An 18,660-nucleotide genomic window follows, 5' to 3' on the forward strand; every position below is an offset into this window, starting at 1 on the left:
CGCACGGGCAGCGCACCGCCCGTGACGTCAAGCGGGGCCATGGCAACGGCGAAGGCGCGAGCACGAGCCCGCGCCTCCCTCGGCGCGCCACAGGGTGGAGGCCTCGCCAACCGCCGCGGGCGCCGGCGGCGCGCGGGCCGGCGGGGCACGCCTAGAACCGGCGGCCCCGCCCGCGGGAGCGCGCCTCTCCCCCCGCACCCCCCCTCCCCGACTGCGGAGCCGAGCCGGGGGGGGGGGGGGGGGGGGGGGGGGAGGGGGCGGGAAGGGGGTCGGCCGCGCTGCGGGGCTGCCGCAGGGCAGGGCCGGGCCGGGGCGAGGCCAGGCCAGGCCAGGCGAGGCGAGGCGGCGTCTCGCCCCTTCAGCCCCGGTCTCTGACCCTCCGTCGGCCGCCTCGCCCGGCCCGCTCCGGCCGCTGCCCGGCGGGGAGCCCCCTTCAGCCGCCCCTGCCTGCGCCGCTGGTCGGCTGAGGAGATCGGCGGTGGCGGAGCTGTCTCCGGGCCTGCGGCACGGGGCGCCGTGTGGAAGCGGGGGGGGGGGGGGGGGGAGGAAGGACGGCACCACCTGCTGTGGCCGTGGGTTGTGTGGGGGTGTCACGCCCCCCCACGCCATTTACCGCGCACCCCAAGCGACCTCTCCCGGCTTTGTGTTTTCCACGAGGGTCGAGTTTTTCCAATTAACCCCCCCTTGCCAAGCACCGCAGGGCCTGGCTGAGCGTCCAGCACCATTCCCATTGCAGGGCCGCGACGTGGGGCGCCTGTGACGGGGGACGGGGTGGTGGGTGAGCTCCGGGGTACAGAGGGGACGGTACCGAGGGGACGGGGACTGTCCTGGCACATGCAGGTCTGAGTGATGGCCTGCCCGTGCCAAGCAAGGCGTCGAACCGTGTGCCCCAAACCTAGTCCTTGGACCAGGGGCGGGAAGGAGGTTGTGGGTTGGAAAGGAAAGACCCTGAAGAGGACAGCATGGAAGGAGAAGGGGAAGGAGCCCGGGGAGGGGTGGCATGGCCCCTGAGAGACCCTGCCGGGGGCCGAGGGGGTGGACACGAAGCCGGGGTCTGCAGATGCCAAACGGTCCTTTTGCACATCTTTCCTGCGGAAAGGCAAACGGGCATTTTGGCCGGCACCGCACAAACGTTGATGAGAAGGTGCTGACAGGAGTAGGAAGAGTATTAAAATGATAAACATTGCTGTTGTTGGAAATGCTTTTTTTTGAAAAAGGAGTGTTCCCCAAAGGTGTTCAAAGCCTGCGTTCACTTGTCCCCTTTTTGAACGGCATGCCCCAGCTTGAATCCCTGTCTCAGGTATGTGGTGACCTGATGCCTCGTATGCTTTCTCCTGGGCTCTGGGATCAGCACTGTCTCACAGAATTAGAAATAAGATGGAGAATAATAAGATCCGATATATTTTTTGAAAAGGGTCAGGCGGGGTAGAGGGGGTAGGGAGATTCTCTCTGCCAGACTCACGTATCTGGCAATGCCACAGAACAGGAGCATCTCCAGCGGGAGAGGGAGATTCCCTCCCAGGGGCTTGCTCTAGGCTCTCGTGCCAGAGCATTGCATTGAAAAGGAATAGGGCGGAGTGCTCACCGGCCTGTTCCTTTTCAATGCGATGTCTCATATAAAACCTCAGGCTCTTGTCACGTGGTCGGTTACTGTATCCCAGCTGTGGAGCCCTAACTGGAAATCAAGCGGCGGCAGCTTTCTGAGCGACTCCTGCTCGGATCACAAACGCTTGCCTAATTGTTCAAAATAACTCACGCAGAAATAGCCACAGCACAGGACGGACATGTATTTATGTAGACAAGAGTCATAAAAATCTGTTGGCAAGGCAGTATGTGGGAATGGCAGAGGAAGAGTGAGGTGCTCGTTTCTCGGCAAGCAAGAGGAAGTTGCAAATGTATTTGTGTTCTTGACAAGTGACTGGCTGGGACCAGGTTGGTATGGTACCAGAGAAAACAGCGTCAACAGGTTCCGCGGCAGATGCGCTGCCTTCTGCCTCAAGCCTTCTAGTCTTGCCTGTGTGCCTCTCTCTGTCTTTTCCAGGCACTTCGGGGGTAGCTTCTCGGCACGTTCCTTGTCTTCCTTCCACCCTGCGGTGAAGAAGTGACTGTAGACCTGAGAGTGTGGTAAAGTGACCAGAATGGGGGTGTGTGTGTGTGTGTGTGTTAATTTCTAAATCTTCAGGACAATGATCCTGTGTTTTGACTGAATATCGGAAAGGTGCTATTTTAAGCTCCACGTGACAAAGTTGACTTTTTAAGAATAGGGCTTTTTTAAATTTACCCTTAAAATGGTATCATATAAAGAACCGTTAGGTTTTCTGTGGTGGCATTTTACTTACAGGGTTTGTTTGTGGATCTCTTACAACCCTTTCTCATGGCCTAAGATGTATGTTGGGGTCTGTCATAATGTACGTTTCTCCGTGTAAGTTTTGCCCAGCAACTTCTGTTATCTTGGACATTGATTTAACAGTGGGTTTTGTTTGTTTGTTTGTTTTGTTTTTTTTTCTCATCAGTTCTAGTGCCTTCCATTTACTCCAAGGTTTAATGAATTTCACTCATGTTCCTGTGGAATATTGCTGGAACACTTGTGAAGAGAGCTAAAAAAAAAGCAAAGTGGGCAATATCGGGTAGAACAAAGCTCACCAGAATTTACTAGCTGTGTCAGGTGAGAACATCGCCATTGCTTAATTTAAATGTGAAGAAGAGTATTACCTCCTTTTTACTTTCCCAATGATGCATTGTTGGGGTATACAGACACAGATGAGTTCGTTTTTGAAACAAGCATCATAAGGCCTGGGTTCATAATGTATTCCAATACACAGTGGTTCTTCATCTTGTCTGTTTTTATTTTTTACCATTATTTTCCACTTTAGGAAGCAATAGGAGGAGAGCTTGAGAGCTGTACTTGAACACAGATGGTATGATGGCACAGCATTTGCTGCAACTTGCTTCAAGTTATGTTACAGAGTTCATTTTTAACATAAGCTTTAAACCTTTATTTTGTAGAAAAGTCTCATGGAAATGGCAACCACCCAAATATAGACTATACGTTTTCAGAGGTACTTGAATATTTTGCGGTAACATGATGAAAAATTAACTGATACAGGAATAATTATAATCCTTAAAAGTGCATGAAGAATCCAGACTGGAGCATACGTTAGATGAAGCACAAGTACGTATTGCTTTTTGATATCTCCAGGAAATATAGGGGAACCCCTTGTGAAGTAGGCTGCAATACTGTAGGCAGTGTTAATAGTTTTGTGGAAGGAAAACATCAGCCTTTCCATTCAGTCCTTTCCATTATTTCTGGTTTTGGAGTGAATGGAATGTCTCCTGCAGCAACCCTAATTGCCTCTAACCTTATTTTTTGTTTGCTAACAGCCCCCTATGTCAATAGGCAATGCACTCGTTCCCCTTTAAGTGGGCTATTTTTGCCAAACACCATTTCCACTCCTCTGGATTTCATGAACGCTGCCATTTGAAACAGATCCAAGGAATTAGACATTACTCACCTTTGCATATGCCGTCTCTTGAACAGATACTCTCCTGCTGTCTTCTATTCTTATATTTCCTGCACTTTTCCCCCAGTGTGGAAAGTTTTGTCTTGCTTATTGCAATTTTGACCAGGGAACTTGGTCTTTTAAAAAGATAGGCTTTAAGCAGTTTCCCTTTTCTTCAAATGCATTTTCTCTACTGCTCTCCACACAGCTTTTTGTTCGATGACTTGCACTTTCACTATCTCAGACTGTCAGGCGTACTTGTCGGCAGCTAGGAGCAAAACCTCATTTGTAGAGTTAGACACATTTGCATATAAAAGTACATACATGTATGTTTAATTACTGTCATTCTTACTTTACTTTCTTATATGAGAGGAAGAAGGGGGGGAGGAGAAAATTACCCCACATATTTTTTCTTCTCCCTCTAACACAGCATTTAGTTCTTTATTCTTCCCTCCCATCCTTTCTCCCCTAAGTGCTTTGTTATTTTTCCCTGTGCTTAACCATATTTAATTAAAAGTGGATGGGTGGCAAGGTAGGGTTATCCACACACTAGGAGAAGATGGCAGGGCTTTTGGGGGGTTACTCTCACACAGGCCAGGGAAGGCAGTCCAGAAGTCCATAGGAATAGCTCTTAAAAGTTGGTGAATGCTGTCAGGACTGGAAGGTGCAGCTGTGGTTACTCTTGGTGCTAACCGGGCTGCTGCTAGAAAATGGAGATGTTCTGATTGACTGTTTGTGTTTGGGTTTTTTTTCCTGGGAACAGGAAAATGAGGAAAGGCAGCCTAGCAAAGGGCATTTCTCTGGAGACCAGGAGATGATTCTGCAAATCTATGGCCTGCAGGGGAAAAAAAGAAGAGTTGGCAGCTCTATTGTGTGCTCTCCTGCTGTCAGGAGCTACTTGTCCGAAAGCTGCTTGCTCAAAATCCTGACTGTTGTGACTTTTACATACCTTTCTGTGCTGATTCTCAGCACTACAGGTGCTGAGATGTAGCTTCTCAGGCTACATGGTTAAACTGTATATAGGAGTATTCTTACGCAGCCTTTGTGTACTTCTGTAGGGCTTTCAGCTCCTTGCCCCCCACTTAGCAAAAACAAGATTGCTGGAGCGTTACCACCTTTCTGGAATAAAACATGAACATTTTTAGGAGTATGTCCTAGCTATCTTTATTTCTTTCCTTGGCCACAGCCAGTGATTTACAAGCAAGACTTCAAGCTTTGCACAAGGGAATGAGATCTTTCATTCCTCCCCTTTGTAGTCTGATTGTGCTTTTGGATCAACTGACACACTTTGTCCACAGGACACTCTTGTAGGTTGGCCCAATGGAGAGACTTTAGTGAAGGATGGATGCATTTTAGACTTTTCTTTTCTACCCAACCCCCCCCCCCCCCGCCCCCCCCCCCCCCCCCGCCAGTGGTCTAAAGTGAGTCAGATTCTGACTCTCTGTCAGGTGCCAGTGATAAAACATGTGAATTGTGGATAAGGCTGCTATTTTCCATCACTGAGTGGAATGTAGTTAGAGCTGCTGGATCTCATGGCCTTTCTCTCTGCCTCATTGAAGATGTCCTCAGAACCCTCTCTAACTTCCTCAGCTGTCTGCCCATAGTCTAGTTATAAAAAAATGACACATTTAGCTGAAGAATCAAAGTTCCAGTGAGTCTAGCATAAGTAATCCTGTACCTTGGATTAAAATCCTCAAATGATTTTGTATATGGACTCATTTAAGTATACATAGTATATGTCTAGTGTAGTATATATGTATAGTATATAACTAAGAGAGTGAGTGCATGGTTGGAAGTATCCCCAGGGATGATTCCTCAGATTCGACTGTCAGTAAAATGCAAAGGTGATTTTCACAAAAATAATTTCAAAATATTTCAAACATCTTGTCACCAAAGTGACAAGTATCCAAGAAGTATGTCAGGATATCCACCAAATAAATGGCATAGAAGGGATGAATTGTAAGTTATTGCATTCTCCAATTCTGAAAAAAAGTAAAGTAAAATGGCAACTTCCTTCACAGAACTTGTCACCAAATCCTGAAGATAAATCAGGACTGCTCTTTACTTCCTACTAACCTTTCTGAGACAGGAAGCTAGATGTTGTTCTTCCTTGTTTAGAAAAAGCTCCTGAAAGGTATGAAAGGCTGTAAGTTTGCACAGGGGTCACTAAGAACTGAATTTAATCTCATAACCTTTTATTTCTGACATTTAGTATATGAGACGGGGGAGAACATCAGGACATGGCCGCACTTCAAGGGCTTCAATAACTTTCAGTAACCACTTAGCTGGAAGGAGAGTTTGAGAGGTCTGGGTGGCAAGGCTGTTATGTATATATAGATTCATATATCAATCTCATTTGGTTCCTTTCACTGTAGTGTTTAAGTGCGTTAGTGACATATTGAATGCAAAAGTGTGCAAATTCTTGAGTTGCAGTTTGAAAACAGGCACCTTGACATTGCTTTGGGTGTATCTACTTTCCCAGGGAAAATTCAGTTTGTTTCTGTACCTGAGTTGATTTTACAATATTAGATGCAAACTCAAAAGCTGCACGGAAGAAAAAAGTTCATCACTCTTGAATAAGGTTGATTAATCAGACTATTTTGAGATGCAGCTAAGGAACGTTTTAGGGATGCTGCTGCAGTCATCAGAACTGTGAAGAAATCAGATGAAATATCCCCAGCATCAGCAGCAAAAAGGAGATTTAACATGAGTGTTTGAAAACACTTGGCTAGACAGAGGCCTGCAAGTGGAATTTGTATGGCTTATATAATATGACTTTATTATATTCTCATTCCTAACTGATTGCCCAATGCTGAGGTGTTTGTGTGTGTTCCAAAGATATACTGAAAAAGTGTATCACATATGTTTTCTTCTCCATTTCTCCCTACAGGAAGCAAGATGGATGGTGCCGAAACAGGTGTGCTTTGCCCTGGGATGTGTGAAGGCGGTTGGCCACCTGCTCCGCAGGGAGCACCGACTGAACATGGGTCCTCCAGATCTGGAAATATGAGTTTGAGTTAATTTAATATGGTTTTGATAAATTAACTGTGCATTGGTCTTATCCTGATCCTCCAGACAGGACTGAATTACACCCTGAATTCCTGAATCTGGAGTAATTCTGTTGGTTTATAGATGAAAACAGTTCTTTTCTTTTTGCAAACAATAGCCATTGGGATTTGGGAACTTGGAACTCTTTTTAGCTTGTCTTCATTTCCGTTATGTGTAACTCCTCTTGACTGAGCAAGATAATACTTAAAAAGTGTTACCAGAAGAGACAGGATGTCTTGAAGCAAACTTGAGACTAACATCATTCTATTATACCTACTTTGATTTATTTTTGGACTTATTTTTTATTTATTTGCGCTTACTAGCTAATGTTATTTTAATGTTGATTGTCAGGAAAGAGGCTCCATAATGTCTTGTTTTAAATCAGTTCTGCCACTCAATTTCAGAGCTTCTTGTCTTGTATGCATTTATCCTCAGCTTGTCTCTTATTTTTTAAATGATAAATTATTTATTTTCTTTACATTTTTTAGAAATACACCATAGCTGTTAGAGTTGAAGGCATCAGAAAAAATGCTAAGGTGCAAGTTACCGGTCTCATAGGGTACACCCTGAGGATTTCTGGAGGACCTCAAAAATGAAATAGCATAGCTGCTATAGGATACACGCAAATTCTCACTGTAAACATTTGCCACTAAAAGGATCAATGGGTAATGTATTGAACCTGTATTTTTACAAGGTAATCCAAGGAATTATTCATACAGTGAATTGTGTATTAGATGATCATCTGAAGTTAAAAATGGAATGATACAGCACCTCAAGGGTCATTTTATGAGGTGGTCTAAGAAATGACAATGTCTAGAGTAGAAAAATCTCATTAACCTCTTACTGGTATCTGAGTGGTTCAATAGAGTTATGGGTGAAGGAGAACTTACTAATATATTTTATTTAGATTTTCACAAGCCCTTGGTAAAATTATCACAGCAGGTTACTAAAGAAATTCAAGATGTAGCTTTACAAGGGCAACTTAGGCCCTTAAATACATATTTAAGTAACTTTATTCAAGTTATAGGCATTAATAGCATTTATAATCTTGAAGGTTTGCTTAATGCAGTAGAAACTTAAATTTTCCACTGGTAAAATCACTCGGTTCCCTTGTTTTTGCTGCCGAGCATGTGCAAAACCATCTTGACAGCTCCAGGCTGCTAAGCCCCGAAGAAATACATAAAATAAGCATTTTCTTGCAAGTTTCCTCACAACTGCCTGTCAACTTCAGTTTTGCATCCCAGCAACCAATTTCAACTCATTTTATTTTATACTGACTACATTTATCACAATTTATTTTATATTCTTCGTAGGATATTGAAAGAGGCTCTCAGGGCCACAGATTGCTGCTGAAATGTTAGACAACATTTGGCATGAGCAGGATCAGAAATTAAAAACTGGCATTTTTTAGCCTGGTTGCCTTTGAAATGAGGTTTATGAGATTGTGTTGTTTATCTCTCTGTACATTCAGCAATTCCCCTTAAAAACTTTGGGACCCAATTTCAACCAAATTTGAAAGATGAGCTGAAATATCAAAATAAATAAGGTCTGTGAAAAACTGCAGCTGTACAGAGGACAAAGCGCGTAATTAAATGCCTGCACTGTGGAAAAGGCAGGTGGAAGCCAGCCTTTATGTAGTGGTTGAGAGCCGCCAGCCTGCCAGAGTATGCTCAAAGATTTTTGATTGAGCATAGCGTGTGCCCTATATGGAGAGTGGGTTTCAGAGGAGAACCTGGGGTTGTTATGGCAGAGAAGATTCAGGAGACAAAGAACACAGGTCCGTGAAAACAATCAATCAAATGCCACCTTGTTTGTTTTATTTCTTGCAGAGCAACTCGATTCTCTTGCCCTGCCTCTTCTTCCTCCTTCCCACCCTGAACACCTTTTTTTCTCCCAGAATCTCCAGAGTCTGTTACTATCTTTGTATTCCCCTTGCTCTCCTGGCTCAGCATCAATTCCTGTAACTTAACTGGCCTAAGAATTCTGTCTGATTTAGTAATGAGGTCTCAGATATACCCTGGTGGGAGCCAGTTAATGGCTGTTTCTTCATCCAGAAAGTTCAACCAGACTGTTAGGATGTGCTCATGTCAATAGCTGTAACAAAACTAATTGGTACTGACCCCTTTCCATCCTGACTGGAGAATCTCCTGCTTTGATATTTATGCTCATCAAACATTTGTGGATTCTTATTGTGCCCTCCTGCTGGCTACCTGACATTTTAAAGACCCAGCTGTTGTGTGGTGGGACTAGTGAATCTAGTTTAAAAGAAGCTAAGTAGAATTAAGCAAATTATTATTTTTTAAATCTATCCACATGTTTCAAATAGTATATCCAACCCAACATTGCAATGTTTTAAAAATATTCCTATAAGGTATGGAGGCCTACAGCTGTCCCACAGGGTCTGTGTTAGTCTAAAAACCTCTGTGAGTGTTGTGTATTTTACAAATTAGCTTTGCTGGAGAAACAAAGAAAAATGCCTTGTCTCCTTTTTGTCTTTTCTGTCAGGTTCTTCCTCAAGATGGATACCTTATCTAGCATGGAAAGTTTTTGTAGTTCTCTGGTCAATTCTCTAAACAGGACACAATCGAGCTGATGTCAAAACAAAGAATACACACATGCATAGTACTGGGCTGTGATAAAAGTTGCTCTTCTGCACAACTTCCCAGCTTGTGAAACCTGCCTGGTTTTGCATAATAGATAAGCCCCAGGAAGTATAAAATTAGTGGGAGTGCTTGCAGTGTGGCCAACTTACAGTTTTACAGTCGTTTAAAGGTCAGCAGCAAATTGCCATCTACACCCAGTCCTGCAGGATAAGGCTCTGTAGGGACAAAGCTCTCACACAAATATCCACATGATTTGCTTGTGGCTGTTTGGAAAACCTGAGGCTGAAGAAAGGGCTGAGATCCCACCCTGTCACTTGCAAGCCAGGGTCAGAGTTACCAAGCCAATCTTTCTTGTCATTTATCTAGGGCAGACTTTGAAACCTAAGCCTCGAGGAAAGATTTTTGAAGCAAAAACTCCAGGCCTAAGGTCTCACAGGGCAGGTACTCTTTTTCCCCAACTTCTGGATTCTCTTTTTCTTATTACTTAACTGAAAATGAGATTTTGATGAGAAGAAAATTAAACTGCTGAAGGAGACTACCAAGTTTATGGATGTTATTATCTCATAAATAGTTAATGTCTCACTTCTCAGTTAAACCTTTTTTTTTTTTTTCAAACTTGGCAAGCTTCTGGTGAGGATAATAAAGAGTGCATCTAGGCTGTAACCAAATGATCTCTATGATACGATAAGCAGCGTGCAAGCAGCAATAATAGCAGTAGACTAACTTCAGAATGCTGTGAGTTCCTCTGAACTTCACCAACAGATTTGTTGATCAGCTCCAGATTCTACAATGTCATTTTTCTTCTTCAAAAGAAAAAATGTCACCAGAGCTGGTTACAGCTCACGCCTGCAAATGCAAAAAATTGTATGGAGACAACAGTGCACAGAAAGACTTGCTAGGCCATGGATTAACATGTGTACCAGCGCCAATTTTCAGAGAAGATGGTTTGCACAAGGAAAGCTCAGAACTCAAAAGCAGAGATTGGGTTCTCTTCTAAGAATAGGTGGAGGGACAAGATTTGGGGAAAAAAAAACACCCCAAAACCTGCTGTAGAAAATATTCCACCTCCTGTGAAAACAAAAAGGAAGAGAGTAATAAAAGAAGTATGAAGCGTATCTAGTTTCAGAATTTGGCTGAAGAAAAAGGAGCAGTAAAAATCACTACTACAGATGAAATCCATAGATAGTCTTAAAGGATGGAAAGATCTGTACTGCATCCTGCAACTATTGGAAAGCACATGGGGTGTGTGTGGGGTGTTAATAGGCAAATTATAAGACAAGGTGGATATTCAGACGTGTCCAGCTAGAGCTATGGTTGATGTTTAGGTAGGAAGTTCTTGAAATGTCCTGAAGTTCACAGAGCATGCTTAAATCCATGAGTCAGCGTGGTATATGCTACAGCTACCCAGCACTGACCAGGAAGCTCTCCGAACTATTTGTTTGCTCCATCTCCTACAGATAGCTGGTGATGAGGCAAACACAGTTAGGAGTTCTCTTTCTAATGAAACTTTTAAGCTCAGGCCCTTGATCTGCAATACCAGATGTATCCCTCAAACAGCTGGACACAAACGCGGGAAAGACTTTTCCTGCAAGGTTCTCGGATAACAAGCTAGGCTGACGTACCTGTACCTCAGCTGTAAATGAAGCCTCTCCTGGCACTTGTGCAGCGTGCCACTCCCGGGAAGATTTGGGAGTTTGCTAGGCATGTCCTGCCTCTGGCTCACGCAGTCCCTGGCACCATTCCGATACCCGCAGAACAATTTATATCTCCAGCATATCACCTCTCCAAGTAAATAAGGCATAGAAGCTCAAAGGATGTTCAGAGGGCTCTTCAATACATTCATTTGGATATACATGGCACTAAAGCACTCTTTTTCTATGCCTTGGTGCTTTGCCACAAACCAAAAATTCTGCCCCCCCCCCCCCCCCCGACCAGCCTTGCTGGTGATTTTGGCCTGCTCCTCACTTCCCCAAGCACTCCCCAGCGAGCTTCTTGCTCTGACAAATTCTCCCTTGGCAACAATAGCTCCGGCTGGGTTCCTCCCAGTCTGTGGTCATGGCTACTGGGGTGTGAAGTGTTCTGCCCACCTGAGTCAGAAATGCTCGGCAGCTCCGCTTGACAGCTTAACAAAGAGCAAGTCATCAGTTGAATTGTACCCAGCCATCGGGACTGTCTCAGTGGAAAGGGCTGGATGTAAGAATACCTGGCCCGAACGCTGTAAACTCTCAAATTATTTTTTCAGCTCTAACAGCCTGCAAACTGCTTCAAATTTATGAATCCATCCTGCATGTAATTTAAAAGTGCATTTTCTTCAGAGAAAAAATAAATTGCAAAAATAAAAATGTTTCTCTACCTAAAAATGATTTTGTGTTATGTTTTGGGAGTGGAAAAGAATCCCCAAACTAGATTACAAAAATATACAGGCTATTATTTTGATTACAGTTGTTCTAACTGAATATTTTTACAGATCTGAAAATGTTCTAAGGGATTTAAAAATAAAGGGGGCACGTGTTTTTTTGCTCCTAGGGCTTTAAAATCTAAATTCTATCTCTGTGTTTGCTAGAGATCCTTTTCTCTGCTTCTTCTGTACCGAGCTTCCTAAGTAAGATATGGTTTTTCTTGTTTTTTTTTGGGGGGGGGTGTCTTAATTAATCTGCATGAAACACTTTCAGAGAAGGCTGGCTGCTGAGCTCACAAAACCATTGATACTGCAAAACCAGCATTTGTGAGAGAGACATGCAGTACCAGTGGGGGCTTGTTCTGTAACCTAGTGGGGGGCATCTTTGCTAGACCAAGGGCACGTGCTCTTTTTGTGTCACACCTGTTGCATCTTCCTTTGAGCATATGTTCGTTACTGTCAAGTTAGTGACCCCGCACAGTTGGCAGCCTGCAATGCCGAAGGGGAATGTCTTTTATCAGGTTGGGGGGCATTAACATGTGGTTTCCTTGTGGAGATGAAAATGGCAGGTTTCTGCATATGTTTGTTTCTTCCCATCTTTTTTTTATGATGAAGAAAGTCAAGGTCTGATTTGTTATCTATAGGGTGGTTTTGGTCTTTTACCATACTGCTTACAGCTGCAAGGAAGGTGCTAGGGAACCCTGTTACTCTTCAGAAAGGTAATCTGAGCTTGTTTATTTTACACAGGAATAATCACCAGATAAGACACAGAAGTAGTCCTTAGGGCATGGAGCGGAACTAGATCTCCTTGCCCTTGGCTGCCAGCTCTGGCCAGCAGACCAGCAGGCTGTGATTGCTGTCAGGATCAATGTTCTGTCATTAATTTTTGGACAAATACAACAAATTTTTAGCAGGAGCTAAAGGTCCCCTTGTGAAGCCTGATAGCAAGAGTGTGCCCTGAAGAAATGGGTTTGTCTTCTCTCAGGTGGAGAAGTGAATTGAATCTGGGTCCCCCATGTCCTGGGTGAATGCTCTTCCCACTGAAGTGCTGGGTTAAGGTGATGGGGAAGAGAAGGTAGGCAACTTCGTTCACTGTTTGAAAGGAAAACATGATACCTGCTTGCTCTTCTTCCAGCTCCATCTTCAGAAGAAGCAACTGGCTCTTAATCCCCGGCAAAGAGACGTCCTTCCCTGCAACCTGGATGCAGGCAGAATGAAGATGCACAACTGAAGAGACGGTGCAGGAGATCTGGTGGCCAGGCCTGTGGACGCTGCAGCAACAGCATTTTCAGGAGACGACTTGCACAGCTCCAGTGGGGCTGCATCATGCACAGCAAGTAGAAGGTGTCCCTCTGTGTAGGCAGAGAGCCTGTCCTCCGGGAAGTACCAAAATCTTGCCAGAACTTGATACGAGGTGGCTGGGGTGGAAAGGGAGGTTTCCATGTTTTACGCTGAAATGACATGCATATTTACAAGCCTCTGTGTTCACAGTCTTTCTTCCTGTGCTCTGTATAAACAGGAGTCAGTCCCGGTTAGAAGGCAGCTGCGTATGAGATGGGCTGTGGGTTGTTATTTTTATTTCCATAACACTTGCATGTAAAGATGTCAGCCTGTGCTGAGACCCAGTTAGGCTATAAACACAGCAAGCTGGAATCCCTTGGAGAAAGAGAAAGATAGATGACTTGCCTGCAGTCAAACATAAGTCAGTGGCAAAAATAGTACCTGGTCTCTGGACTGAAAAACCAGCATGGAATCAGCCTGGTTTGTCTTGGGCTTCCTGCAGCTCACAGATGGATGTGAATACGTTGGGCTGAATTGGAATCTGTTAGATCTAATTGAGCCTTAATTATAATACATTAAACAATTAAAATAAAGAAGATCAGGCACAATCAAATTTCAAAACAAAGAGATTTAGCAAGATTAGACTGTTAAAACTGTACAGATGATGCCATTAATCTTGGAGAAGTTCCAACATAAACGATACAGTATCTAGCCAGCTGGGAAGATGGCAAACTGGAGGTAATATCAGATTCCCAGCATAAAGTGTAGGGGAGTAAATGGATTTTCCCCTTCCATTTTACATCTTTATTTTTAGACAAGAGCAAAATACTGAACATATGAGAACATGTATATGCGTGCACATATAACATAGGCTAGGAGCCTATGTTATGTGATGGCTAGGAGCCATACAAATTTGTGGACTTCAAGGAGGCAGGGAGTTCAGAGCTTGAAACAGTTGGTGAATTACATACACCACTGTACTTCCATTTATGTTTTTAAGAGTTATCCTGTTATTTATGGTAACTTTAGCACTGAGGAAGCTGGCTTTGACTGACAACTCCGGGAGCAGAAGTTGTTCTTTGCCCGTAAAACAGGTACAGCACTTCAGGAGATGAGAGGAGGCTTTGGGCCCCATGCTCATTCCTTTCCTGGCCTCTCCAGAGATCTCATCATCACTGTTATCAACAGTAATGCATTTATGACACTTTGTCATTTGTGAAAAGAACCCGCTGTGTTGTTCGCATGAAGCCAGGCTCCCCCCAGGAAACCCAGAGCTTGTGGAAGGTCCTGGAGCCCAGGCACAAAGCCATGGGGAGGGAGTGCTGCGAAACAGCCCAAAGCTGCTTGTTGGAGGCAGAGCATGGGGAAGAACAATATGTAACAGTTGATAATGGAAAAACAGGTGGATGTGACCAAAAGCCCAGCCTGCAGTTCACAGGTAAAATGATTTTACCAGAAAAGGAAATTATTTTTAAAAAGCCAAAGAACAAAGACATTTGAGGCTTCCTCTGGGAAATAACGATGAGCAATCTAAACTGCGGGTTTTCTTTGTATAATCGAACACTGTATTCCTGGAGGGATCTTTTTATTTGGTTCTTTGCTCTCTCTGATTCCTCTTGACAATGTACACAAGCTGCAGTACAGAAAATAGAGATAGTCAGAGAGAGATAACACTGTACCGAGAGAATTTAATTAATAGGTCCTTGTGGGACTGTGGGTAACTATGGAAAGAATGGAAGAAGATCAGCAAAAAGAAATCCTCCTAATGTCTGAATGCATTAAATATTTCATTGAAAGAAAGCAAAAGAGGCACCAAAAGGAGTTTATAATTCTTGGAAAACCTAGAAAAGAATATTAGGCAATGTATTCTCTTTTCTCTTTCAAGTTTGCTTTAGACAAACTTAGTACTGCACCACTTTCAAGGAGGAGAATTTGGGCCAAGGATTTAGCAATAGACATCTGAAGACCTCAGAAAATCAAGGGAATGGGGAAACAGAACAAAAGAAAAGACTGACTCTCTTTTTCAACAACCACCACCTTTTACAGTTCTTCAGGAGACACAGGTGAAGTCCTGCATGGGTGGATGCCATGCACACTGAGATGCAAATGCTAGACACCCATTGCTCCACAGCGGGCAGCAGATAGACAACAGCAATGCTGCTTAATTTCAGGCTGACCCAGGAATGAAAGATTTTTGGCATACTGATCCTAACCTCTCTCTTCTGTCCTGTCAGCTCTTACTTCCCAGTGCTCTCGGGCTGGCTGAATTTGGTCTGCTAATGGCCTTTCTATAGTTCCCTGCCCTGGTACCTGTGTTGAAGCTGGGCTTTTAGGTCTTTGGGTAGATCTTGGAACTGCAGATTAAAATCACATATCCCTGCTTTTATTAGAAGCTTTGCTGAGGTCCAGAAGTTGCTGGAAGCCTGATACTCTCCACCATTTACTGGCTGTGAATTATGTAGATACTCATATTTTTAATTTCCTTTCATTTAGTTGTGTGTGCAGGACCTCTGTCATGACCAGCAGGGAACTCTCCCCTGGGTACAGAGGCAATTCAGCATCTGTGCCAACCCTGGCTTGTAAAAGCCTGGCAGCTCTTGACAAACAAAGCCTAGAAATGTTGCTATTAAAAGCATTTATTGAATAAATCCATATGTGACAAAATGATAGCTGCTAAAAGCTGCGGAATTGTTTTTTAATGGATAAATCTTATTTGAAAGGTAAAGCTGAGCTGCAAAATCTCAGAGAACAGTCACCTGAGGATAGAGCTTTGAGCAACGTGGGAAAAATTAGAACCACTATGAACAATATAGAGGATAATAGATTTGAGAACATGTCTGCTTTGAGTGGGAGCTTTTATGTAAAGAACAGAGAGGATAAGCCTGGATTTAACTTTGGTATTTGAATGCTCTCACAAATAGAGATAGAAGAACAAACCCTCGTTCCCTTTAGCAAGCCTGCGGCAGTTAGAAACAGGAGGACCCCTGTTCTTCTACGCAGCGGTCAGCAGACTGCAAAGGGGTACAGTGGGCAGGCTCTGACCTCCCAGTGAGCCACGCAACTGAGCTGCAAGGCCCCTGGGTTCTGCCTTTGCACCTTAGCTGCATGTCTCACCAGCCCGTCCGTCTGCGCGCAGCCCTTGTGCTTAAGGGAGGCAGGGTGCTGAGCTGGGTTGGTTGAAATCTCCCTACGACAGGGAGCAAAGGAGCAGCAATTGTGTAAAGGCTGTTGCAACAACTGACGAGCAGCTCTGCTGGAAATCCAAAATTGCCATGGGAAAGGATCCTATTTTTGTGTCTCTCTGCTTAAAGTGTCTTTGCTTTGGCCTTGCTTGGGCAATCAGAACTTGCTCTAAACACCAAAGAAGAAGGAAAAAAAAAAAAAAAGGTCATTCTTTAAAAAGAAGCATCTGGGCAGTATTTAGCCATAAAAATAAACCAACATTGGCTATCATCTGAATTGTTTCTTAGGATGCTGAAAAGAATCTGTCATGATGGACTTTGGGCAGGTGATCGCTGAGGGTGGGTATTTCCTGGTGAGGGATGGGGAGCCATTCATTGGAACTGGCAGAGGCAGATGTGGTGACCTAGAGGTGCAAAATAGCCTCTCTGGGAACGGGCGGTCTCCGGTGAGGACAGACAGCTCCTGTGACTGCTGCTGACATACATGAATGCAGTATGGAAACACTCAAACTAATTCAGGAATTTCTTGGCACACATAATGTCCACATTAGGGAAATGTTTTACATCATTTGAGAGATGGTCTAGCTTGTCCAGTCTCTTCAAAGAGATCATTGGAGAAACTATGAAAACAGTATATCAGGATTATAAAGGTTTACCGGGAGATCAGATAGAAATGAAAGGGAGGACAGAAAAATGTTAAGGAACAATGAAAACAAATAACATCTGAAAACATAACATCGAAACTGATCCTGCAGAGAACACCAGGATGAATATCGCATGCAAACTCATATTTAAGAGGATATTTGGGAAGTAATGGGTTCAACCTAGCAAGGAACAGATTTTTCAAAATCAGACATAGGAAAACAGTCAGAAGCACCTACTATCTTTGGAATATTACACATGCAGGTGCAAGTGCCCAATTTAGAAATGAGTCTCTGACATTCCTGCTTGCAGTCTGGGACCAAGTGAATGTTTGTGTGCACCTATTGCTGTAAATCAGTCTCATCACCTACGAATATCTTGCTTTTGGAAATGTCAATATTTTCTGGGGGGAAAAAAGTCCTCTCTTCAGTTTCTTCCCAAAATTGGAAGCCTAACATTGGTAAAATTGTAGACCTTTTATTTCAAGATAGGTCTACAGTGGCTTTTCTGTAACAAACAGCAGTTTTCCCATCTACTGCTCCCTAAAGTTATTGTGGTAGAGCTGTGATATATCGTCAAAGAATGTCATGTGCTCAGTGCTTGCAAACCATCTTTTTATTAGAAAACATCTTAGTGAAAAAAGAACCATTTTCCAAAATTGGGGCTATTTAAACTTTCAGAAGTGTCTAGCGTCCTTAATTTCTACCTTACTCTTCAAAAAAAAAACACCTCGGTTCAACGCTTTATCCAGGGGAGAATAGCTCGAAAATGGAGAACAGAAGCACAGTGCATTTAATTCACATGTAAAATCCCCCCTCGCATTACCAGTGAGCCAGGGTACCACTGCTATATTCCAGTTCCTGAACTAAAGTAGCTGTAATCCCATGTAAGTAAAGCCCAGCCCTGCTGTCTTGTCTCCCTTCCTCCTTTGCCCAGTGGTTCTGTTGTTCTGGGGATGAACGTGGGATGCCTTGCTCACTGCCAAACCCAGCCACCCCATGATGGTTTCTCTCTCTGGAGGAGAGGTCTTAACTCCAGACATCTTGCAAAATGCTCACTGTATGGGATCCCACTACCGGGAAGAGTAAGATGGCTTTGTGATATAGAATGGAATGGAATGGAATGGAATGGAATAGAAGAGAAGAGAAGAGAAGAGAATAGGATAGGAATAGTTCAGTTGGAAGGGAACTACAATGATTGTCTAGTCCAACTAGATGTTAGACACGAGCCAAGCCTTCTGCAGGGACCGGATGGTGTTTTGCTGCCGAGTGCAGATGTGCTGCAGATGCAGACCCACAGCTCCCCAGGGGAACGTACACTGCCCCGCGCACCCCACGCCAGGCGGGTGCTGGGCACAGGCCGCGCGGGCACAAGATGGCGGGCTGTCATGGCAACACGATGCATCAACCCTGGGAAACCAGGCTCACAGCTGCAGTGGCCGGCAGAGGAGCGCAAATAGCCAGGGCAGCAGTTGCTGTCAGGGGTACAGGGAGAGCCTCATTCTGCAACAGCACTTCTGTCTTCACCCTTCCTATCTCTGCAGCAGAGGCAGTGGTAACAAGCCTGGTTTTCCGTCACAGTGCTGCCCTTCCTTCCTCTTTCCTGCGGCAGGAGCAACCCAGCCCTGGCCCCTTGTCCTCAGGATGGCAATGTTCGGTGCCGCCAGCTCTTCTGAGGAGCCTTCTGCTGGCTCTGCCTTGAATTCCCCATAGCAAAGGGCTACATTTGAAGCTGGGGACTCACAGCAGCCTGTGGTCCTAAGGCAGTCCACAGGAAAGGTATGAAAGCGTCCCTCATGGGAGGTCTTAGGGAAAAGTCAGATGCTTCAGCTAAATTAAGATTCAGAGCTTGCAATCAGGTTTTGCACCAGCAGAATAACCTCGCAGCTAAGGCAAGGTCAGTGAAATCGGAGAGCTCGGCCGGTCTCAGCCTGCAGGGATCTGAATGCACACATCCTTTGGGAATATGGTAACCACCAAACTGCACTGCCGCCCGACTAATAAAAG

The 18,660-nt window shown here is 44.4% G+C and overlaps 1 long non-coding RNA gene across 10 annotated transcripts; it reads left to right on the forward strand.

Annotated features, from left to right (window-relative positions):
- Positions 1 to 373: 373 nt before the first annotated feature.
- LOC126049896 (uncharacterized) lies at positions 374 to 11,473 on the forward strand. 10 transcript variants are annotated; one of them, XR_007509345.1, is made up of 4 exons: positions 1,841 to 1,932; positions 2,042 to 3,172; positions 6,391 to 8,325; positions 9,054 to 11,473. It is a non-coding gene; the product is annotated as an uncharacterized LOC126049896 (long non-coding RNA). The 10 variants fall into 10 exon arrangements; XR_007509340.1 differs by having other exon boundaries at positions 6,391 to 7,213; positions 8,020 to 11,473; XR_007509338.1 differs by having other exon boundaries at positions 6,391 to 6,510; positions 7,037 to 11,473.
- Positions 11,474 to 18,660: the final 7,187 nt, after the last annotated feature.

Source organism: Accipiter gentilis, chromosome 2 (assembly GCF_929443795.1).
Source record: "Accipiter gentilis chromosome 2, bAccGen1.1, whole genome shotgun sequence".
NCBI classification, from domain to species: domain Eukaryota; kingdom Metazoa; phylum Chordata; class Aves; order Accipitriformes; family Accipitridae; genus Astur; species Astur gentilis.